The sequence below is a fragment of the Cervus elaphus genome, chromosome 8 (genome assembly GCF_910594005.1).
Source record: "Cervus elaphus chromosome 8, mCerEla1.1, whole genome shotgun sequence".
Lineage (NCBI taxonomy): Eukaryota > Metazoa > Chordata > Mammalia > Artiodactyla > Cervidae > Cervus > Cervus elaphus.
In genome coordinates, this window is record NC_057822.1 from 16,738,906 (window position 1) to 16,763,190 (window position 24,285).

Genomic DNA, 24,285 nt, shown 5'->3' on the forward strand with positions numbered 1-24,285 from the left:
TCCTTTCCCACTGAATCTCCAAGGAATCCTCAAATTCCTGTTTTCAATTTCATTGATTTCTGCTCCAAATTTTTATCAGTTTTTTTTTCTTTTGTTTACTTTAGATTTATATTGCTCATTTTTTCCTGTAGTTTCTTCTGGTGGAAGCTTAGATGATTAATTTTAGATCCTTTTTCTCTTCTAATACATGCATTCACTGTTGTAAATTTCCCTCGAAGCACTGCTTTTGCTGCATCCCACCAATTTTGATGTTTTATTTTCGTATTCACTTAAAATATTTAAAAATATTTTCAAAATAATTTTTTCTTTGCAACTTCTTTGATTCTTATGTCATTTAAAAAAACTGTTTAATCGTCAATGTTTGGGGATTCTGCAGCCGTCTTTCTGTTAATTTTTAGCAATTCTATTAACTGCTAGTTTCAATCCATTATGGTCTGAGAACATAACTTACATAATCTCTATCCTTTTAAATTTCTTTAGATCTGTTTTATGGCTCAGAACGTGATCTGTTTTTGTAAATTTTCCTTGTGAGTTTGAAAACAATGTGTATTCTGCTGTTGCTGGATGAAGTATTCTATAAATGCCAATTAGATCTAGTTGAGTGGTGCTGTTTAGTTCAACAGTTGAACCGAACTTTTGAATTCAATTCAACAATTGAGTTGAATTCAGTAATAGTGCTCACTGATTATTTTTGCCTGCTGGACTTGTCAACTATGGATAGAAGAGTGCTAAAATCCTCAGCTACCATATTTAACTCTTTTTGTGACTGGCCTATTTCACTTAGTATGTCCTTAAAGTTCATTCCTGTTGTAGCATATGTCAGAATTTCCATCTTTTTAAAGGCTTCCATCTCTTTAGCTTTAATTTATCTGTATCTTTATATCTAAAAATTTTTTTAGATAACATATAGTTGGGTCTTGCTTTTGTATCCACTATGACCATCTCTGTCTTTTGTTAAGTCTATCTAGACCATTCTCATTTAAATAATTATCGATAAATTGTATTGATATCTGCCATGTTTGTAATCATTTTCTAATCATTGCACTTGTTCTTTGTTTCTTTTTAAAACCCTATGCTATTTTTCTACCCTCTCTGGCTTTGAGTATTTTAAATTATTTCATTTTCTCTCCTCTCAGTGTATCAATTATACTTCTTTTTCTTTAAAAAAAAAAAAATTTATTTGGCTGTGCCAGGATTTGTTGCAGCACAGGGGATCTTTTTTAGTTGTGGCATTTGGGATCCCTGACCAGGGATCAAAACTGGGCTCTCTACTTTGGGTGCATGGAGTTTTAGCCACTGGACCACCAGGGAAGTCCCTCAATTATACTTCTGTCAGTGGTTGTCCTACAGATTGCAATAGACATGTACAACAAATCCAAGTCCACTTTCAATTAGCACTATATAAATTCACTGGTAGTGCAGTTGCCTATAATGGAGGGCTCCCAGTTCCTCTCTCCCATCTCTTATAATATTGCTGTTAATCATTTTACTTATCCACAAGCTGTAACCACCCAATGTATTGTTGTTATCATTGCTCTGAACAATTATCCATTAGTTCAATTTAGATTAAGAAAAATAATTTTATTTTAAATTTTATTTTTTCCTTCTCTGACATTTTTCCTTTATGTAAATCTGAGTTTCCAGGTACATTGTTTACACTACTCAATTTGTGGTACTTTGTTATGGCACTCCTAGGAAGTTAATATACTAAGGTATTGGGAGAAGGGAAATATTCTATAATCTTATGATTAAATCTCAGTGGTCTTGAGTTCCTAAACTTGACCTTCAGAAGCATATCTTGGCTTTTCTTTCTGTTGTTATATGAAATTAGAAGTTTGGAGGAGGCTGGCTCTGTTTCATTGCGCTTCTCCCAGGGCAGAAAATGCTCTGGTAAAGCAGTATTCCTTGATGGAGGATCTTTCTTAAGGAGAACAGAATGCTCCGGGCTCTCAAATTGGTTACATTCCCCCTGAGTGTATTTTAAAATGGTTACTTTTCTCCTCCCCTTCCTGAAGCTGGTGGATTCTTTCCCTACTTTCACATCAGTAAACCGGTGGGGCTCCTAGAGGTAAACCCCAGGAAAGTGTGGGGCCTCCCTAAGACTGGAACCCCAACAGTTTTTAACTATCAAGCTGGTCCACACTCAGCCTCCAGGAATTCATCAAATCATTTGTGTTCCTGCCAGTTGCTGGTTCCTGTGGCAGCTTCTGCTTCTGGTAAGTTGTGAGTCTCTTCTTTCCCTGGTATCTCCAGATTTCAGCTTGGTGGTTTATCCTGTGATCTCAGTTCTCCAATGAATCTAAGAAAAGTTGTTAATTTTCAGTTTGTTCAGTTTTTTTCATGTGAGGATGGAGGAAAGACTTTCAAGTCTTTACATATTAAAGAGCTGTGTTATGGTGGCTTTTTGTTATTCAGAATTGTACATGTTTTTGTATTGTGATTAAATCTCCTACTGATTCTTTTTTTTTTTTTTTTGCCTTTTTAAAAGCATCCCCTCCCACTCCTCCACTGAAGACTATAAAGAAACAGATATGGAACAAGAAAAATAAAAAACATGAGAATGTTAGGTATGTCTAGAATCTTATAAAGAGCGATGACTTTCTGGTCTGTGATTCTGACTTCTCGTCTAGAAATTTCTTGAAACCTAAGTTACCTCTCCTGCATCTGACCTTGGTGGCTGATTACTGCTCTTATTCTGCGGCCGCACATTTCTTATCTTGTCCTTCTCAAGAATGGTTTCTTGTGTGTATCTTGTCTTGCTGTTACTTTGTAGACAATTTGAGGTCCAAGGCTCAGTCTTCTCTGTCTTTGATAGCTGCCTGCAGTCTTGCACAAAGCCAGTCTGTGATTAGGACTCTGGCAAAGTGTACCCTTAGTTGAACTGGATTCTTTCCACCAGCTGGTTTGGTGTAGAATGAGTCAATGGGCTCAATGACCACTTACTAGCACATATGCCCATGTGTGCACCCATCTGTCCACTCCGTGAGCCTAGTTCTCTAAGAGACAGATGACCCCCAGGAAGAGCTTTTATGAATTTGACAACTAGAAATTTGCCCAACTCATCAAAGATGTTCATTATAGAAAACTTGGGAAATACAACTAAGCACAAAGAGGAAAATAAAAATGACCCATAATACCGTGGTCATTATTTTGGTATGATTGCTCTGGCCTTTTTACTACACATTGCTAATAATCAGGGGGAAGGAAGATGAGTGCCCTAGGAATCAACAAAAATCAAGGATTACCATTGCTGCGATTGTCATATATGTATACAAAAAAGGATAACAATGGTTTAGGAGTGAGAATGGGCAGGAACATAGCTTTTTCAGTGAGCGTGTTTAGTGCAAAGCCCAGTCCTATCACTTATCTTGGGTAAATTGCCTCTGTGTGTTTCAGTTTCCTCATCTGCAAAATGAAACTAATACCATCTACCTCCTAGGTTACTTGGAAGTAATTAAATGATCAGTGTATCTAAAACACTTAACACAGTGCTGGGAACAGGTCTTCAGTAAGTAGAGGAGTTGGAGAGAAAGAAGGGGGAAGGTGAGAAAATGGAAGTGGAGTTGTGTTGAGGAAACAGTATGTTGAATTCACCATTGTGATTCCAGTGGAAGATTTCCTGCTGTCTTAAATGTGATTTATCACCGTAGACCTATATTTCAGCTTGTCTTCACAGAAAAATGCTGGCTAATAAATAAAGAACAATAGAATTAGATCAATAATTACCATTTTGCCAAGACCTCTGTAATAACTGACCCAATCAATATCATCAATAGATGCTAAAGTTATTGGGTAAAGGGCTGTGGAGTATAGGATAGTTGCATAGTACCGAGTATCACTTCACAGATTTTTTGTTGATTACAGTGGAGAGACATTCTTGCCAAAAATAGTTAATCTGAATTACATACTAAGGAAGCAATTAGGAAAATTGGGGAATAGCTCAAAAGGCTCTTAAAAGATGTCAGTGTCATGAAAGATAAGAAAGTTCAAGGGACAGCTTTAGATGAAAATATATATTAAACAGTCAAATGCAATGTGAGAAACTTGAATGGATGTAGGATAATAATTTTTAAAAACTAGATATAAAAACATTTTGGAAATGATTGGGAAAATTTGAATAAGAAATGTGGATTACAGAAAATTATTGTGTCCATGTTAAATTTCTTAAGTGTGATGATGGTATCATGGTTATATAAGAGAATATCTTTTTAATAGATGCAGGTGAAATATTTAGGGGTAAAAGTGACCTTATGTTTGCAACTTACTTTCAAGTGGTTCAGCAAAAAGTTGTATATATGTACAAATATGTGTTTATGTGTATATGTGTGTGTGTGTGTGTGCGTGCATGTGTGTGAGTGTGTGTGTGTGCGTGTGTATGTGTGTGAGTTGCTCAGTTGCTCCAACTCTTTGTGGTCTCATGGACTGTAGCCTGCCAGGCTCCACTGTCCATGGAATTCTCCAGGCAAGAATACTGTAATGGGTAGCCATTCCCTTCTCCAGGGGATCTCCCAACCCGGTGATTGTAACCAGGTCTCCTGCATTGCAGGCAGATTCTTTACCGTCTGAGCCACCAGGGAAGCCCATATATGTATGTATGTATATATATATACACAAATAGATACATATTTTATATATATATATAAAATTGTTAAAGGGTAAATGGTTAATTATTTGTCTTTCAACTTTTATGCAAATTTGATCTTTTAAAAAATAAAGATTGGTATAAAGCCCAGCTTTCAGACAAATGCTAGAACATGATCTCCCACCAGCCTAGACACTGGGACTCCCTTGTAAGGAGAATTAGAGCTCCTTTGCCTTAAAGACACAGGCATAATGTTTTTCTGGCTGCATTTTACTATATGCCTCCATTATGGATATCTGGTCTACCAAAGGGATGTGTAATCATTGTCTTATGCTTGCTTTGTATTCAATTCTGCTTTATAGCTGTAAGAAAATTTCCACTGATCTGACATTTAACAGGCCCATGAGTAGTGATACTACTAATGTGGTACTAAATTTAGATAGGACTGTCTTGAACAAGCCCAAGAGAAAGTACCGTGAGAAAGAGCCTGTGTTTAGGTTTGGGGATTTTGCAGTTTTCTAGGGAGAACAGGAGTCTGTGTGGAAACCACTTTCTTTTCTAAAAATGTCTGATCCATTGTCACACATGCTCATGACAAGAACTGAGACCTGTTATCACATCAGGGAAACATAGATTGTTAAGATCTTTTTACCAGGTGATCCTGAAAAAAATAACAAGTAATCAACTTCCAGTGCAGTGTGGTTTGAATTGTTTTATATAATTTCAATGGTGGACTGTGAGCTAGTCTTTTCTTTGCCTCTCAAAGCATGTGTAGATTATTATTGCACAAAGAAGATAAATGAGTTGGGATGCCAGCTCTTGGGGACAGAGGAAATTACTGTCACATGGTAAATGGATAAGAATAGTGGTGCATGTGCATGCATGCTAAATTGCTTTGACTCTTTGCTACCCTATGGACTGTAGCCTGCCGAGCTCCTCTGTCCATGGGATTCTCCAGGCAAGAGTACTAAAGTGGGTTGCCGTGCCCTCCTCCAGGGGATCTTCCCAATCCAGGGATTGAACCAGCGATTGAACCTGAGTCTCTTGCATCTCCTGCATTGACATGTGGATTCTTTAACACTAGCACCACCTGGGAAGCCCAAGAATAGTGGGGGGATTTCAAAAAATGAAATCATCACTAATTTGCAGTTGCATCAGGGGATGGCCCATAAGTTTCTCTTCACCTGCCGATACCAATTGTTTGATGTGGACTGCACAGAGGTCTGTCCTAAAAAAGATTCCTGATTTAGGGAAAAGAGGGTAGTAATTGATTAATGTCTCTGTTGTGTTTGTTGTGATTTTTTTGAAAGAGTGTAATGGTATGCATATCACATTTGCTGTCTTTGAATTCTCATCACAAACTAAATTGGATGCTTGAAAAACATAAAGTCTTCAAAAAAGCATTTATTAAAGTAATGATAATAATAATAGTCAATGTTAAGCACTTACACTGGGCCAGACAGGAATCTAAGTGTTTTGTATGGATTAACTCATTTAATCCTCACAATTTGATGATCTAAATACTTTAGATCATTATCATTCTCATGGGCTTCCCAGACGGTGCTAGAGTTTAAAAAAAAAAACCCACCTGCCAATGCAAGAGACCTAAGGGACATGGGTTTGATCTCTGGAAGATCCCCTGGAAGAGGGCATGGCAACCCACTCCAATATTCTTGCCTGGAGAATTCACATGGACAGAGGAGCCTGACAGGCTACAGTCCATAGAGTCGCAAAGAGTCAGACATGGTTGAAGCTTGCTTTGTATTCAGTTTTGCTTTATAGCTGTAAGAAAATTTCCACTGATCTGACATTTAACAGGCCTATGCAAGTGATACTGCTAATCGTATCTGACTCTTAGGGTCCAGACTAGTCACAGATGCACCCCTATCTCCAAGGATTTTTTTTTTTTTCTCAAGAACAAATAGGTTGAGAGATGTTGTCTGTGCATAGAAAGTATCAGGAAGCTTCTGCCAATTATGTGGAAAGAAGAGAAAACGGTTATCTAAAAGCTAAGTTTTGTTTCTTCAGTTTACTTCAATTTAATTGACAAAAAAGATCCTTGGAGCTAGGGGTGCACCTGTTGCTAGCCTGGACCCTAAGATGGCTCTGGGTGTCCAACTGGGAGGCAGGCTTTGGGTTCTCATCTCCATCCCAGCAGACTGCAGTCACCTAGCTCTTCATACCCATTGGGTATGCTGCATCTCGTGGCTTAGGGGTTTTGGTTCTCCAACCAGGGATCAAACCCAGGCCCTTGGCAGTGGGCTTTGCTGGTGGCTCAGATGGTAAAGAATCTGCCTGCAATGCAGGAGACTCAGGTTTGATTCCTGGGCCAGGAAAATACCCTAGAGAAGGGAATGGCAACCCACTCAAGTGTTCTTGCCTGGAGAATCTCATGGACGGAGGAGCCTGGTGGGCTATAGCCCATGGGGTCACAGAGAGTCAGACATGACTGAGTGACTAACACTTTCACTTGGCAGTAAAAGTGTGAAATCCTAATCACTGAACCACCAGGGAATTCCCATGAAAGCTAAGTTGTAAAATCAGTAGATAATGGACCATGAGAGAGTTAAGCCAAGTCCAAAGGGCTCCTGAACCAGAGCAAAGGCTTGGGTTGTCACTGCAGAAACACCGAAAAAGAACTATTAAGGCTGAAGGCTGAGGCCTTGGCAGTGCCAGCAACACTGTCAGGGGGTAGGGTTGAGGGGACCAGGCCTGAGGACACACACAGCCCACCTGGTGCGAGGGGCAGCTGCTGTGCATGAGACTATGGGGCTGTGAAACATTTGATTCACAGAATTTGCTTAGAAGCCTTCTGGTTATGATTTGGTTTCCGGGGTATCTTGGTTCAAGAGAGATAGGGTCCAGATAATCTGAAGCTAGTGGCCTGCTGCCTCAGGAGCTGTGGTTCTCAGAATGAGCTCAGCTGATGTGAGCGCACTCCCTGTTCTTGTTGTTCAGTCGCTAAGTCATGTCCAACCTACCCAATAGCCTCCAAGACTAAGGACCTGTGCTGGGGATTCCCCAGGGGGAAGTGGTTCCAGGAGACCTGGGGGACCGCCAACCTGTCCTTCCTGGTTGTGTGCAGATTCACACTTTCCAGGCTCATGGTCTTTGATGAGGTCTGTTCTGAGTATCTGTATCCTGGATGTTTCTAGCCTCCCCGATTCCTGGCTAACCCTGCCTTTTTATGCCCTATTACAATCCCAGGGACTCAGGCTGTGCAGACTATTACCAACAGTAAATTGTCTGGATAGTGTCTGGAAGCTGTTAGTTTCCTGTGGCTACTGTAACAAAAGACCATGTATTGAGTAATCAAACCAGTCAGTGCTAAAGGAAATCAACCCTGAATATTCATTGGAAGGACTGATGTTGAAGCTGAAGCTCCAGTACTTTGGCCATCTGATGCAAAGAGCCAACTCATTGGAAAAGACCCTGATACTGGGAAAGGTTGAGAGTAAGAGAAGGGGATGACAGAGGATGAGAGCTGGCTGGATGGCATCACGGACTCAACAGACATGAGTTTGAGCAAACTCCAGGAGATGGTGAAGGACAGGGAAGCCTGGAGTGCTGCAGTCCATGGGGTCACAAAGAGTCGGGCACGACTGAGTGACTGAACAGCTGCAAGTGTTTCCAGGAGACCTGGGGGACTGCCAGCTTGCTCTTTCTGGTTGTGCACAGATTCACACTTTCTAGGCTCGTGGTCTTTGATGAGGTCTATTCTGAGTATATGTATCCCAGAGGTTTCCAGCCTCTAGGTTTTCCTGGCTAATCCTGCCCCTTAATGCCCTATTACAACCCCAGGGACCCAGGCTGTGCACAGGTTCTCTTCTGCCTATAGTGTCTGGAAGCTATATTAGCTTCCTGTGGCAGCTGTAACAAAGGACCATGTATTGAGTGGTTTAAAGCAGCACACTTTTTTTTTTTTTTTTTGCCACATCACATGGCTTGTGGAATTTTAGTTCCCTGATCAGGGATCGAATTAGGGGCCCAGCAGTGAGAGCACTCAGCTCTTGCCAGTGGACCACCAGGGAATTCCTAACAACACACACTGATTATCTTGCAGTTCTGTAGGCTAGAAGTCCAACACAGGGCTCACTGGGCTGAACTCAAGAGACTGGCAGGGCTGTATTCCTTTAAGAGGCTCCAGGGACAGCCTCTTTACTTGGCTTTTCCAGCTTCTCAAGGCTACTCTGCCCACAGCCCTGGGTTCCTTGGCCCGCCCCTTCATCATCAAAGTCAGCAACTGTGTGTTGGGCCCGTCTCCTATCACTGCCCCCACCCCGGCTTTCTCTCCTGTCTTTTCCTTCTACTTTTAAGAACTCTTGTAAAATTGTATTGTGCCCACCTGGAAAATCTAGGATAATCTCCCAATTTTGGGGGCGGTTGGTCAGCAGCCTTAATCCCATGTGTGCATTTTTGCTCCGTTGAGTCCAACTCTTGGTGCCCCACGGACTGTAGCTCGCCAGGCTCCTTTGTCCATGAAATTTTCCAGGCAAGAGTACTGGAGTGGGTTGCCATTTCCTTCTCCAGGGGATCTTTCCAGCCCAGGGATCGAACCTGTGTCTCGAGTCTCCTGCATTGGCAGGCAGGTTTCTTTTGTTTTGTTTTGTTTTTTACCACTGTGCCACTCAGAAAGCCCTCAATTCATCAGTAACCTTAATTCCCCTTGCCATGTCCCCCTAACATTCACAAGTTCTGGGAATTAGTACGTGGACATCACTGTGGGAGCCGTGATCTAGCCGACTCTAGGAGGCCTGAGGAAGGCTCCAGGTCCCACAAAACCTTCCTGGTTGCTGCTGGTCACCTTAGCCAGCATCTCTCCTTCTTCACCTCTGGCCACCTCAGAACTAGCTTCCCTGGGGTGTGCGTTCTCCCTCAGCCAATCTTCTCTGGGTTGGACAAAAGGGAAAAAAATACCTTCTTACTCTTAGTTCTCACTGCACTGCAAGTGTGGGCCCAGGCATTGCCCTAATTCCCCAAAGCCCAGTTGAAACAGGATAAAGAAGTCACTGTAACAGCTGACACAAGAAATCCTCTTGGCCAAGGAACCATCTTGACAACTGTTGGGGCAGAAGGTGGGACTTCAGGGTGTGGGTGTCAGCAGGAACTTGAGCCACACCACAGAGGCTTCAAGTGCTGTGGGAGGGAGGGGTGGAGAGAGAGAAAGATTGAGAAGGCTGTGAGAGGAGCCTGCCAAAAAGGGGCTGGGGCCCATGTAGGGGCAAGCCTGAGGCCATTCCCCCACGACAGGGTTACTGTGGGCCCTATTAATTGTGGATAAGCTGAAATTTGTGCTCTGTGACATGAATTCTATAGTCTCCTTGCAGCCCCCAAATTCAAAGAATTCCCCAGAGAGAATGATACACGTGTATGTATGACTGGCCCCTTCACCATTCACCAATCTGACACTATCACAAAACTGTTTGTTAATCAGCTGTACCCTAATACAAAATAAAAAGTTAAAAAAAAAATCCCCAGAGATTCATGACTGCCTGGGGGCAGGGAGGCTTGTTGGAGCTCTAGGAAGAGACTGAAAGCAAGGTGGCCAGAGGGTGCGGTGGAGACGTCAGCCAGCTCTGCCCTGAGTGCTTCCAGCAAATTTGGGAGCATTTTAGCTATCCTTCATCCATGAACAGGACATCCCGGGGACAGAGGCGGGGAGCTTTGTTCTTCCTCAGCTCCTTGAGGCCCAGGTGAGCCAATCTCATCAAGAGCTCAAAGTGGGGTGAGACTCCAGCTGACTTCTGGCTCTCATAGGTAAGCCCAGACTGTACCTTTTAACTACATGTTACTAATGGCTTAAGAATAACAGGAGAGTGTTCAGATATGCGTTCAAAGTGATCACCAGGTTTGCCGGCTGCTGGCACCCAAGTGGTGCCTCCCTCAGACTCCCTGCTCTCTGCAGACCCTGCCCTCTGGAGAATTTGCCTTTGGCCATGTTGTTTCTGGGCTTCCCTGGTGGCTCAGATGGTAAAGAATCTGCCTGCAATGCAGGAGACCCGGGTCCGATCCCTGGGTGGGGAAGATCCCCTAGAGAAGGAGATGGCTACCCACTCCAATATTCTTGCCTGGAGAATTCCACGGACAGAGGAGCCTGGCGGGCTACAGTCCATGGGGTTGCAAACAGTCTGACACAACTGAGTGACTAACACTTTCACTTTCATGTTGTTTCTGCCTAAAGTATGATAACCCTCTCCCTCCCCAATTTAATCTTCTCTGGGTTGAATAAAAGGGAAAAAAATACCTTCTTACTCTTAGTTCTCAGGATCTCAGGCAATTCCAAATCGCAAGTGGCACAAAGCTGACTTGATAAACATTATATTCTGGGTCAAAACGTAGGCTATTTTAGGACTCTTGATCAGTATGGCCACATTGCATTTTAGAAATTGCATGAAAATGTCCTTCTCCCCGGACTTCTGCCAGTGCTAAGAACTGCCATTTAATAAATCTCTGCCAATTTGATAGGGAAAAAAAAAATCTCATTTTCAGTTCAATTCTTAGACTACATGTTTTAAAAATATACACATTACTTCTTTTGAATGGGATGAGTAATAATGAGAAGCCCATTTCAAATATCACTAAATCTTTAGATGTCAGAAAAAATTTCAGTTCATATGAAGAAGGGGTGGTGTCATTAGATGTGCAACTTTTAGTTATGGGAATTGTCGGGGTAAGGGGAAAGGACAGGGCTTCCCAGGTGGTGCCAGTGGTAAAGAACCTGTCTGCCAATGCAGGAGATGTGGTTCGATCCCCGGGTCAGGAAGATCCCCTGGAGGAAGACATGGCAACCACTCCAGTATTCTTGCCTGGAGAATCCCATGGACAGAAGAGCCTGGCGGGCTATAGTCCATAGAGTAGCAAAGAGTCAGACTCGACTGAAGTGACTTAGCATGCACTCAGGCAAGAGGAAAGGAGAAAAAAAGCAAACAGCAGGGTAAAGTGAAAAGGCAAGGGGAGAAGGAGTAAAAGTTGTGAAGATGAGATTTTTTTTTAAATGTAGCATTTATTTGCATGTTGCTCCAGGTGCCTTGTCAGGGAGGTAGGCTAGTAGGAGGTGGTTGAAATGAGTCCCACTCGGCTGATCCTGAACTCTGCCACATCCTATCCAGGCCAGTGGTTCTCAAACTATGACCTTAGGAACACTTTGCACTATTAAAAAGTTATTAAGACCCTCCAAAACTTTCATTTATGTAGACTGTATCTATCAGTATTTATATTAGAAATTAAAATAAAAAATTAAATGTTTACATAACATTTTTATGAAAAACAATTTTATTTTCCAAAACAAAAATATTAGTGAGGAGAAGCATTATTTTTCCAGGTTCCTAAATCTCTCTGATATCTGACTTAATAAGATGATTGACTTTTCCTTTCTGCTCTGTGTTTAATCTGTTGTGATATCACATATATTGTTGTCTCTGGAAAACTCTACTGTACACTCATGAGAGGAAGTGTATGGAAAAAGCTAATAACATCTTAGTAATATAAAAATGGTTTTTATTTTGTGAGTTCCCTGGAAGTTTCCTGGGATCTCTCTCCCCCAGGGATGTCTGGACCACACTTTGAGAACCACTGATCCAGACAGCATGGACTGATACAAGCTTACTCCCCCTTCCCCAGAAAGGGATATCTAAAAATATATATCAAAGGCCATAAAAATATTAATTCCCTTGGGATGGACATGTACACACTGCTATATTTAAAATAGTGAAGTCGCTCAGTCTTGTCCGACTTTTTACGACCCCATGGACCGGCTCCTCAGTCTATGGGATTTTCCAGGCATGAATACTGGAGTGGGTTGCCATTTCTTTCTCCAGGGGATCTTCCTGACCCAGGGATTGAACCCGGGTCTCCCGCATTGTAGGCAGACGCTTTACTGTCTGAGCTACCAGGGAAGTATCCATATTTAAAATGGATATTGGACAAGGACCTACTATATAGCACATGGAACTCTGCTCAATGTTATGCGGCAGCCTGAGTGGGAGGGGACTTTGAGGGAGAAAGGATGCATATATACGTATGGCTGAGTCCCTTCACCGTTCACCTGAAACTATCACAACACTGTTAATTGGCTATGTGTGTGTTAGTCTCTTAGTCATGTTTGATTCTATGGCCATGGACTGTCGCTATATCCCAATACAAAATAAAAAGTTAAAAACAAACCAAAAAAACCCCCCAAAACCCATTAATGCCCTTTGACACCATGATTCTTCTTTAGGGGATATGTTTTAAAACAATAATCCCCAAAGAAGGAAAATTGCCCAAATGATTTACAACTGGAGAATGGTTAAATAAATGCTGGTATAGCCACTTGGTAGAATACTTAACCATGGACGGAGGAGCCTGGTAGGCTGCAGTCCATGGGGTTGCGAAGAGTCGGACACGACTGAGCGACTTCACTTTCACTTTTTACTTTCATGCATTGGAGAAGGAAATGGCAACCCTTTCCAGTGTTCTTGCCTGGAGAATCCCAGGGACGGGGGAGCCTGGTGGGTTGCCGTCTATGGGGTCGCACAGAGTCGGACACGACTGAAGCGACTTAGCCGCAGCAGCAGCAGAATACTTAATGGTTTAAAAATTACAATTATTGAGAATTCCCTGGCTGTTCAGTGGTTAGGATTCTGCATCTCCACTGCAGGGGGCCCGGGTTCCATCCCTGGTCAGGGAACTAAGATCTAGCATGCTGTGTGGTGGTATGGCCAAAAATAAAAAAGCAAAAAATATATATATCATATGGAGGGAGTGGCCAAGATGGTGGAGTAGGAAGACCTTGAGCTCATCTCCTCCCACGGGCACACCAAAATGATCACTACTTCTAGAGCAAGTATCAGTGAGAATGATGAAGATTTTCCACAACTAGAGATATAAAGAAGGAACCACAACGAGACGGGTGGGAGGGGCAGAGACATAGTAGAGTCAAGACTCACATCCCCAGCGAGGTGAACCACAAACAGGAGGGTAATTACAATTGCAGAGGTTCTCCTCAAAGAGTGAGGCACTCAAGTCACACATCAGGCTTCCCAGCCCGGGGGTCCTGAATTGGGAAGATGAGGTCCCAGAAATTCTGACTTTTTGGCCAGCAGGGATTGGGTATGGGAGAGCTGGGAGGCTATAGGAAACAGATTCTGCTATTAAAGACTACATACAAAATCCCACATACTCTGAGACCCAGCTACAGTTTTTCCAGTAGTCATGTACAGATATGAGAGCTGGACTATAAAAAAGGCTGAGTACTGAAGAATTGATGTCTTCCAACTGTGGTGCTGGAGGAGACTCTTAAGAGTCCCTTGAGCAGCAAGGAGAGCAAATCAGTCAATCCTAAAGAAAATCAGTCTGGAATATGCATTGGAAGGATTGATGCTGAAGCTGAACCTCCAATATTTTGGCCACCTGATATGAAGAGCTAGCTCATTGGAAAAGACCCTGATGCTGGGAAAGATTGAGGGCAGGAGGAGAGACGGGCAACAGAGGATGAGATGGTTGGATGGCATCACCTACTCAATGGACATGAGTTTGAGCAAACTCTGGGAGATGGTGAAGGACAGGGAAGCTTGGAATGCTGCAGTCTATGGGGGTTGCAAAGAGTCAGACATGACTGAGTGACTGAACAACAACACAATATATATTGTTTTATATATAAATGTGTGTATATATATATGTTGCTATATATATTCCTCATGGTAACCACAAACCAAAAATATATACTAGATACACATGTAAAAAAGACAAAGAAATCTAAACATAACACTAAAGATAGTCATCAAATCATAATGGAAAAGAGCAAAAGAAGAATGGAACAAAAAAGAACTACAAAAAACTCAAAAACAACAAAATGGCAACATACCTACAAATAATTACGTTGTTTTCTTAATTTTGATTTTTGGCCATGCCACATGGCCTACAGGATCTTAGTTCCCCAGCTAGCAGTTGAACCATACCCTTGGTAGTGAAAGCATGGCCTTCTAACCACTGGATGGCCAACGAATTTCCTAATTATTACTTTAAATGCAAATGGACTAAATACTCCCATCAAGAGACACAGAGTGGCTGAGTAGATTAAAAAAGTAAGATCCATCTATATACTGCCCACAAGAGACACACTTTAGATCTAAAGACACACACAGACTGAAAGTGAGGGAAGGGAAAATGGAAACAAAGAGAAAACCCAGGTAGCAATACTTATATCAGAAACATAAACTTTAAAACAAAGACTATAACAAGAGACAAAGAAGGACATTGCAAAATAATAAAGGGATAGATTCAACAAAAAGATACAACAATTGTAAATACACATGCAATGAACATAGAAGCACTTAAATACATAAAGCAACTATTAACGAGCATAAAAGGAGATATTGACAATAGTACAATAATAGTAAAGAACTTCAATACCCCACTTACATCAAGGATAGATCATGCAGACATAAAATCAGTAAGGAAACACTGGTTTTACCTTAGAAAGGATGGACTTAAAAGATACATATAAAACATTCTCTACCAGAGCAGCAGAAAAAGCATTGTTTTCAAAGGCACATAAAACATTCTCCAGGGTAGATCACATGGTAGGCAACAAAATAAGTCTCAGTAAATCTAAGAAGATTGTAATCACATCAAGCATCTTTTCCAACCACAGTGCTATGAGACTAGACATTAACTACAAGAAAAAGCTGCAAAAAACACAAATACATGGAGGCTAAACCAATGGGTCACTGAATAAACCAAGAGGAAATGAAATACGTGGAGACGAAAGAAAACTGATACACAATGATTGAAAATCCACAGGACACATCAAAAGCGGTTTTAAGATAGAAGTTTAGAGCAAAAAAAGAGCCTACCTCAGGAAACAAGAAAATTATAAAATAAACAACCTAAACTTATACCTAAATCAACTAGAGGAAGAACAAAAAACCCAAAGGAAAGAAATCATAAAGATCAGAATAGAAATAAAGGAGGTAGAAACAAAAAACAATAGAAAAGGAAATAGGGCTCAAATAAATAAATCGGAAATGAGAAAGAAGTTATTATTGACATGCCAGAAATATAAAGGATTATTAGAGAATACTACAAAGAACTATATGCCAATAAAATTGACAGCCTAGAAGAAATGGGCAAAAACCTAATAATGTACAATCTCCTGAGAGTGAATCAGAAATAAATAGAAAATATGAAGAGATCATTTTTCAGTAGTGAAATTGAATCAGTTAAAAAACAAACAAAAAAAGAAAACTACTAACAAACAGAAGTTCAGGACATGATGGCTTCACATGAATTCTACCAAATATTTACAGTAGAGTTAACACCTATCATTCTCAAGCTATCCCCCAAATTGAAGAGGCCGGAACATGTCCAAACTCATTCTATGAGGCCAGCATAGAATGATATCAGACAAAGGCCCCCCCAAAAGAAAATTACTGGCCAATATCACTGATGAACACAGTGGCAAAAAAAAAAAAAAAATCTCCACAAACCAATTCAACAATACATTAAAAAATCATACACCACAATGGAGGGGGAATTACCCCAGAGATGCAAGGATGGCTCAATATCTACAAATGAGTCAGCATAAAGAATGAAAACTATATGATCATCTCAAGAGATGCAGAAAAACCTTTGACAAATTTTGACATCCACTTATGATAAAAATTCTTAACACAGTAGGTATATAGGGACCATACTTCAATAAAATAAAGCCCATATAGGATAAATCTACATCTAACATCATAAACAATGGTGGAAAGCTGAAAGAATTTCCTCTAAGATCAGGAACAAGAGAAGGAAGCACACTCTTACAACTTTTATTCAATGTAGTATTGCAAGGCCTAGAAAATAAGGCACATAAAAGAAATACAAGAATTCAAATTGGAAAGGAAAAAGTTAAATGTCAATGTTTGCAGATGACATGATATTATATACAGAAAATCTTAAAGATGCCATAAAAAAGCTATCAGAATTAATAAATGAATTGAGCGAAGTTGTAAGTTACAAACTTAATATACAGAAATCTGTTGTGCCACTGTACATGGACAGCAAACTATCAGAGAAATTAGGGAAACAACCCCATTTGTAAGTGCATCAAAAAGAATAAAATACCTAGGAATAAATCGACCAAGAAGATAAAAGACCTTTACTTGGAAAGCTATAAGAACTTAATGAAAGATATTGAAGATGACACAAATGGAAAGACATACCATGCTCACAGATCCAAAGAATTAATTGTTAAAATGACCATATTACACAAGGCAATCTAGAGATTCAGTGTAATCTCAATCAAAATACCAACGGCATTTTTTTTTTTACTGAACTAGGACAAAACATGCTAAAATTTGTATGGAAACAAAAAGAGTCCTTGGGCTGGAGAGCTGGGACACAGAGACTCCACCTAGGAAGGACCAGGGACAGGTCTGGGTTTCAGGAAGCCCTCACTGGTAGCTGTGTGTAGGCTGTGAGAGACTTGGGGAGTCTAGTTGAGGCAGAGCACAGTGGTACTTAAAAGACAGCACTGAGGATATCAAGTCTAACAGACCCAGAGCTAGCTGGTAAGGACAGGGAGTATGGAATGGGTCCTATTTCCCCAGCTGAAAATACAACTGAACCTCTAATTGCATGTTGTAGCCTAAATGCAATCTCCTGTGACCACGGCTATGCACACGCTCTTTGACTGTATTCTTGCCCTTCATACTGCGGCATGTGTGGCAGGCTTACATCCAAATGCAGCTGATTGAGGCCAAAGTTGGTTGCTTCATCACATCTCATGATTTCCGTCTTCTACTCACCTGTATTAAGGTCATTTCCTAGCACTAGCATCAGCACTTTCATTTGTCCATTTTCCATTCACCGTCATAAACTATAAGGATTAACCTCAGTAAAAATCCCATGAACAGCAAAACTAGGGTGATACATAGACCAAGAGTGGCAGATGCACAAACAGCTGTGGGTTGCCAGACAGGTGCTCCAGGCTGTAGTTCTTGTTTTGGACAACTAATCTTGAATAAAGACCTGATCAAAGGCAAAGAAAAGAAACGGCCAATAGAGCTCTTTGGGAGTCTTCCCAGGTGGTGTGGTGGTAAAGAGTCTGTCAATTCAGGAGACGCAGAGATACATGTTCAGCCCTTGGGTTGGGAAGATCCCCTGGAGTGGAAAATGGCAACCTACTCCAGTATTCTTGCCTGGACAATTCCATGACCAGAGGAGCCTGGTGGGCTGCAGTCCATGGGGTCACAAAGAGTCAGACATGACTGAGCACAAACCCATACACAGATCTCTTTGGGTTCGGTGTGTAAAAGGGGTAGAGACTGTCAGTCTGGACTGTGGCCAAGGGCGATGGGGCTGTTGGAAAGTTGAATATGCCAAAGTCAAACATGGGAAGGTTGACAATGGGTTAGGTTGACCAAGGTCCAGCATGAACCTATGATAATTCTTATTTACTTTGGGGGATTCACTAAAATATGGATGTGCCTAAGATGTTCTGATCTCCAGTTTGGCAGTGCATTAAAGAATCCTAGTAGAGTCCTAAAGAACCAGCCTGGGCACCCACCTACCATGGCCCTGGTAGGCCCCAGAGGTCCTTAAGGATTCAGTGGGCAAGTCCTGCTTGCTTCTTTCACCACTGGGGCAGAAACTCGGCCTCAGCAGGAACTCACCTTGCCCTACTGGGACTCCCCACCCAGCAACCACAACAACCAACTTCTGCCAAACTTCTTGCATGGATTCCCTCCCTCATTACTCCCACTGACCTCACAATGTGTCAGCCTAACACATCAGGGCGCGTCACTTCTGTTGAGGACACTTTTTAAAATTTCCATATAGTAATAGTTGATTTACAATGTTGTGCTATTTTTCTCCTGTATCACAAAGTGAACTCAGTTATACACATACTAATATACACATTTTAAAAATATTTTCCATTATGGTTTATCCCAGGAGATTGGATATAGTTCTCTGTGCTGTAAAGTGTGTGTGTGTGTGTACGTGCACACTTGCACACGCTCAGTCATGTTTGACTCTTTGCAAGTCCAGGGACTATAACCTGCCAGGCTCCTCCATCCATTGAATTTTCCAGGCAAGAATACTGGAGTGGGTTGCCATTCCTTCTTCCTTGGTATCTTCCCAACCCAGGGATCGAACCTGCCATTGAACCTGAATCTCTTGTGTCTCCTGCATTGGCAGGCAGGTTCTTTACCACTGTGCCACCTGGGAAGCCCATGCTATACAGTAGGACTTTGCTGTTTATCCATTCTAAATGTAATAGTTTGCGTCTATTAACCCCAAGCTCTCAGTTCATCCTTCTCCCTCTTCCCCTCCCTTAGCAACCAGAAGTCTTGAGGACACCTTTTAATGCAACCACCACTCATCTTAGCTTAAAAAAAAAAAATTAAAAGCTAGTCTTTAAGATCATTTACCACCCAACCTGTACTCAGATTTCCCCAACTGTCTCAAGAGTATCTTTTTACAGCTAGTTTATTAGAATCAGGTCAGGACCCAAATGTGGGCACACATTGCATGCATTCTGTCTTTCCTCTTCCTAACTCTTTTTTTTTTTTAATGTCCTTGTTTTTCGGAGGAAACTGAGTCACATGTCTGGGAGTACATTCTTAATTCTCAGCAAATAAGTGAAAACCTCTTCCCATTACTCACCCTCGAAATCTGCTTCTTACAGAAGGCAGCTGCCTTCTGGGACTCCCTCTCCTTCAGCCTTTTTCTCTCTTCAGTCCTAACCAGCCAAGCCCACCTCCCCCCAGGCTGGTCTGCAGGGTTTTGCTCTCCCAGCCACACCATCCTTTCGCACAGATCACGCGAGCCTCCTGACTTCTTTATCCATGAGCAGGGTTTGTTATCACAAAAGACAGCCAGAGTCATGGGCCAGCAGGTACACTCTGGTCCCCTTAGAGCCTGCGTGGGGGTTGGGGGATGAGGAATGAAGTCCCAGCAGCACAGTGAGAACAATGCAGTGAGAATACCTACTCCTGTTTCACAAGGGAGGTGTGTGGCACTGTGATGTGTGTTCAGATAGCCTGGGATGGGGATGTGTCTGACTTCATCACGGCATCTGCAGGGCTGAGTGCAGTGCCTGATGTGTGCAGGGCGTCCGGAAGGGATTCCTTATCATGAGCACAGGCAGTGGTCCTGCTTTGTCGTCTTTGGGACCGGGATCTGCCTCTTGGGAGCTGTGACAAACAGCCCCATGCCAATTTGTAACAGGGTTTTCGGTTGTGCTCTTCTCAACTCCTGAAAGAGCGTCTTAAACTCTAGCTGTAGCAGAACATCCCGTGCGACATCAGAGCTGAGTCACTCTCGGGGCTCCCACACACACACACACACGCATTCTCGTTTTCACTCTGCGAGTTCCCTCTCGTGCTGTTGTCAATCATCTCACCACAGAACTTTCCCACAGAACAGACCTGCCATGGTTCCTGGAATCCAGGTCCCCTCCACGAGCTTTTTTCCAAACCTGCGGGGTTTGCCCCAGGATCTGAGCCTCCATGCTGTTGGGGCCGTTCATGTCTCAGTTCATAAATTCACACATGATGGGGCCAGAGTGTCTTCCTTTCTTTCAGGACTTGATTTCTGTTTTGAGAGCCCCTAGTCTTGGTTAACTCAGGATTCTCCTCCTCTTTCCCCAGGATCTCACAAGGGTGGGGGTTTGGCTACAGGGAGTGGGGGCAGGTCAGCACCAGTCCCCCGGGGCTTCCCTGGGCCACGCTGACCTACATCACCCAGGAGCCCTGGCTCGACATCAGCTCTCACAGGTGTGCTTACCTGCCCATGTCTCTCCCTAATGGGATGCTCACCTGTTTCTGACTCCGCCCAGGCTCAGAGAATCATTCCACGGCTCCTGGTGTAGAACCCCCCAGAGCTGACTGGATGTGGTTTCCACTCTTTGGTGTGCAGGGATCAGACCAGTGATCCCACACCAGGCTGAGCCACGGGGTTCTCTGGCAGAGGGTAGGGGATAGTTAGGCACACTGCCTTGGTCTCAGTCTCCAGCTGGGCAGGGGGAGTGGCATCATCACCCTCACTTTCTGATCCCTACATCCTGTCTGGGGCCCTGTCGTCCTCTCCCCTTGGCTGCCTCACTGTGGGAAGCAGAACCCCTTCTCAGCAACCTGCCAGCATCTTGGGGTGTTGGCAAGGAGCCATTGTAACGAGTGCTGGTGAGGACCAGAGGGGAGTGGAGGATGGCAAAGAGCTGGTAGAGTGAAGGATGGTGGCCCCGGGTCTGGAGAATCATTGGAAGGGAGCTCAGAGATGAAATGAAGATGAAGGAAGCAGTATGATAGGATATGACATGGGGAATGGCTTGATGGGGTTGAAGATTTCTTGTGCATTTGCTTAAAGACTGAAGCTTCTAGAGGGAAAGGCATGAGGATCACCTGGACTTGCAAGGAGAGGCCACTCAGTCCCCAAAAACCCAGGTTCTTTGGTCCTTGTTGTGAAACTCAGGGAAGTTCTAGGAGAAATCAGTTAGTCACACGTGGGAGGGATCAGGTGTGCCCCGACTCACTGTCCTGGGAGGTCTCCTTGAAGTCCTTCCTGGGATCCAGAGAGCATAGGGATCCAACTGTGTGAATGATGGATGATGGGTGGAAGATGTCTCCACGGAGAGGTTTCTTACCTGACAATTCTCACTGGTCCTCACTCCAGGGAGAATGGGGGCAGCGCCTGGCTCACCGTGTCCCAGCACAGAGCCCCGGGGGGACTCCATGGTTTTTGACCAACCTCCACGGCCGCCTTTGCTGCCCGGGCCCATCTGGGTCAGGGATGCTCAGAGACAAATATGGGGATCCCTGTTTGCTCTAGGAAATTCCTCAGCCCAAACATCTCCCACCCAAGCCCCTTGAGCCTGCCATGGAGGGACTCCTGGGAGGGTGGGGGGGATGTGCCTAGGAGGGAGAGGTTGCTCTGGAGCACCAGCCAGCCAGGCTCTCAGGCTTCTCTCCAAGGGGCGAGGAGGAGCCAGGAGCCTGTCTCATAAGCCCCCAGATGGGGCCTGACATGGGCTGGCTCTGGTTGGAGAGAGGCCTTGCCCCAGGACAAACATACCTGGTTCTGGCCTAGGCGTTGTCTCTGATGGTCTCCACGTGGACCTCAGTCTCCTCATCTCTACAGTGGGCACAGCTGTGGCGCAGGCAGGGCTCTTCTCTCTCGCTCTAGAATTCTCTGCTTCTAAGGTCACAAGGACACATTCTAAAGGAAGAGAGGCAGATTCCGGAACCCCAGGGTCCAAGCACTTGCCTTGTTCACTGGCAACCATGAAGCCCTACTGCACCTCTGCTGCCCCAGCCCGGCCCTCCCCCTCCTCCTTCCCTTGCCGCATCCCCCTTACCAGCTTCCCCCTACCCCTGCCTTCCGCGGGCCCCCACTCTCAGCCCTGGTCTGGCCCTCCTCCTGCTCATCTACCCTGCCCAGCCAGCCTCCCACTCCTCATTAGCAGGCTCCCTCCCCACTTTGGAGCCCGCAAGGCCCACAGCTTCCACCAGCCCCTGGGAATCTCCCGCTTTCGGCTAGCCCCCCTCCCCCGCACCCTCCTGCCTTATCGCCTGCCCTCCCTTTCTGCTCTCTACTCCTTTGCTGTGGACACCCCTTCTGGCCTGTCTCTGGCCTCCAGCCACCCAAGCAGTCTGCTCTCCTGTCCCTACAATTTTCCTACCCAGTCACCGCCTCCCACCCATCTCCCTGCCTTTTGCAAACTGGCCCAGGGGCCTCATGTCCCTGTCAGTGGACATCCCCGGACCTCTGTGAGCCAGGGGCCTGCTGGGCGCAGGGAGCAGCCCGTGGTAGGCAGCTCTGGGGCAGGCTGGCAGGCCCTCCAGCACTCCAGGAAGCTCCCTCTTCACAGTGAGTTCTCAGCCCTCTGAGGGACAGAGCTACAGCTGGAGCAACACTGGGGTGGGGAGGATGGGGTCCCTCTCTGAGCCTGGGGGCTCCCGGGCTTCAGGCTTTGGGGGGCCTCCCTGTGTGGGTGCTAAGTCATGTGTACTAAGTCGCTTCAGTCATGTGCGACTCTGCAACTCAGTGGACTGTAGCCCATCAGGCTCCCCTGTCCATGGGGTTCTCCTGGCAAGAATATTGGAGCGGGTTGCCAAGCCCTTCTCCAGGGGGTCTTCCTGTCCCAGGGATCCAACCTGCGTCTCTTGAGTCTCCTGCATTGGCAGGCAGGTTCTTGATCAGTACTGCCACGTGAGAAGCTCATGCACCCTTTCCTAAATACCCTTCCTGTGGGCTCCTGTTTCCCATTCAGGACAAAAGCAAGGAAAGCCTGGACCGGCCAGAAATGGGGGCACCCATGTTTATACTCTTGTATCTGCCCAGCTGGGCCAGACAGCTCCAGCTGGGGCAGCCAGAAGGTGGCGGCGTGTCCCGCCAGGAAGGTGAGTGCTGGACCACTGACAGAGCAGGGAGGGGTGACTCCTGAGGGCCCAGACCCAGAGCACAGTCTCCCTGCCCCATTCCGAGGGCACAGTGCGGTGTGGTCAGCGTCCAGAACTATGCTTTCTTTTGGCCCCTGTACACTTCTCAGTCTTGACAACCACCTTCCTGTGGGACAAGAGCTCTTGCTGTGAAGACAGACTCCCTGCTCGGTGCCTCTTCTCCAGGATTCATGGGCCAGGGGGCTGGGATCTCTGCCTGCTGCTGGCCTCAAGTTTGCTAATAGTTACGAAGTAAATGTAGTACCATGAACCTGTAACTCTGAGCTCTGAATTTTAATGCCGAGGCCAAGTGGGGAGATGGGAGTTTGAGGAACCCTCCATAAGCCCCTTCTGGAATAGTTACCCACTTCCTCTCTCGCTCCATCTGCTCCAGGGGTAGGTCCTACCCCCAAGTAGAGTTTTTGCTGAACCCTGGTCCAGGCACTGGCCAAACAGCCAGGAAGGAAACTGCTCCTCAGGGCTCTAGCTTCCCAGCCATTTGTATCCTTGTAGGCGTGGCGTGGCAGGACACCAGGGTGCCACCCAGACTGAGGATGGAGGGACTGGCTCTTTTCGCGGAGCCCAGCAGGACGCTTTAGGCCTGGGTCTGCTGTGGGTGGGGGTGGTAGGCCAGGGAGATGACTGGGGACCGGGGAGTGGTAGCCCCTCCTTGAACTTCCCCTACGCCACAATCTTTTCAGTGGAAGGGCTGCCTCGTTGCTGCAGCCTGTCTGCCACCTGGTGAGGGAGGAATCATGGCACCGACCCCACATTCAGAACAAGGTTCTGCCCCGTGCACCGTGCCTGGGGCCAGGCCATGTTGTTTCCACACACACTCCTTCACCTGACCCCTGACCCCCAAGTTCCTCCTGTCCTTTCTCCCTCTCACACCACACCACATACACACACACAGAGCAGTTCTCCAAATCAGATATGGGGACCTCTTTGTTCACTTCAGACCACTCACTGGTCTGTAATGGGTCCTTCCCTCTTGTGAATGAGTTCAGTGGACACATTTAGCCCCTGTCATTGCCCAAGACCCACAGAAACCTTTACTTTGGGGGTCCCGGGGCCACATAGCCACCTGCTCAGGTGTCCAAGAAGATACCCCTATGCATGTCTATGGAGCCAGTGGTTTGAGGCCCAGACTGCTGCAGCCCTGGGGGCGAGCAGCCAAGAGGATACAGTCTTCTTGGGGCAGCAGAACTGGACTACTTCTATGAAAAACACTTGGGACCACCCCCACTCTTTTTGGATTGGAAATTTCTCTGGGAAACATCTGATTCCCATCATTTC

The 24,285-nt window shown here is 44.7% G+C and overlaps 1 protein-coding gene across 2 annotated transcripts in view; it reads left to right on the top strand.

Moving 5' to 3' along the window:
* Positions 1-2,069: 2,069 nt before the first annotated feature.
* GPR55 (G protein-coupled receptor 55) overlaps positions 2,070-24,285 on the top strand; it is a 59,067-nt gene continuing 36,851 nt past the window's right edge. For both annotated transcript variants that reach the window (XR_006342370.1, XM_043909719.1), the window contains exon 1: positions 2,070-2,216. The gene's annotated coding sequence lies outside the window, so the exon portion shown is untranslated. The remainder of the gene's footprint in view (positions 2,217-24,285) is intronic.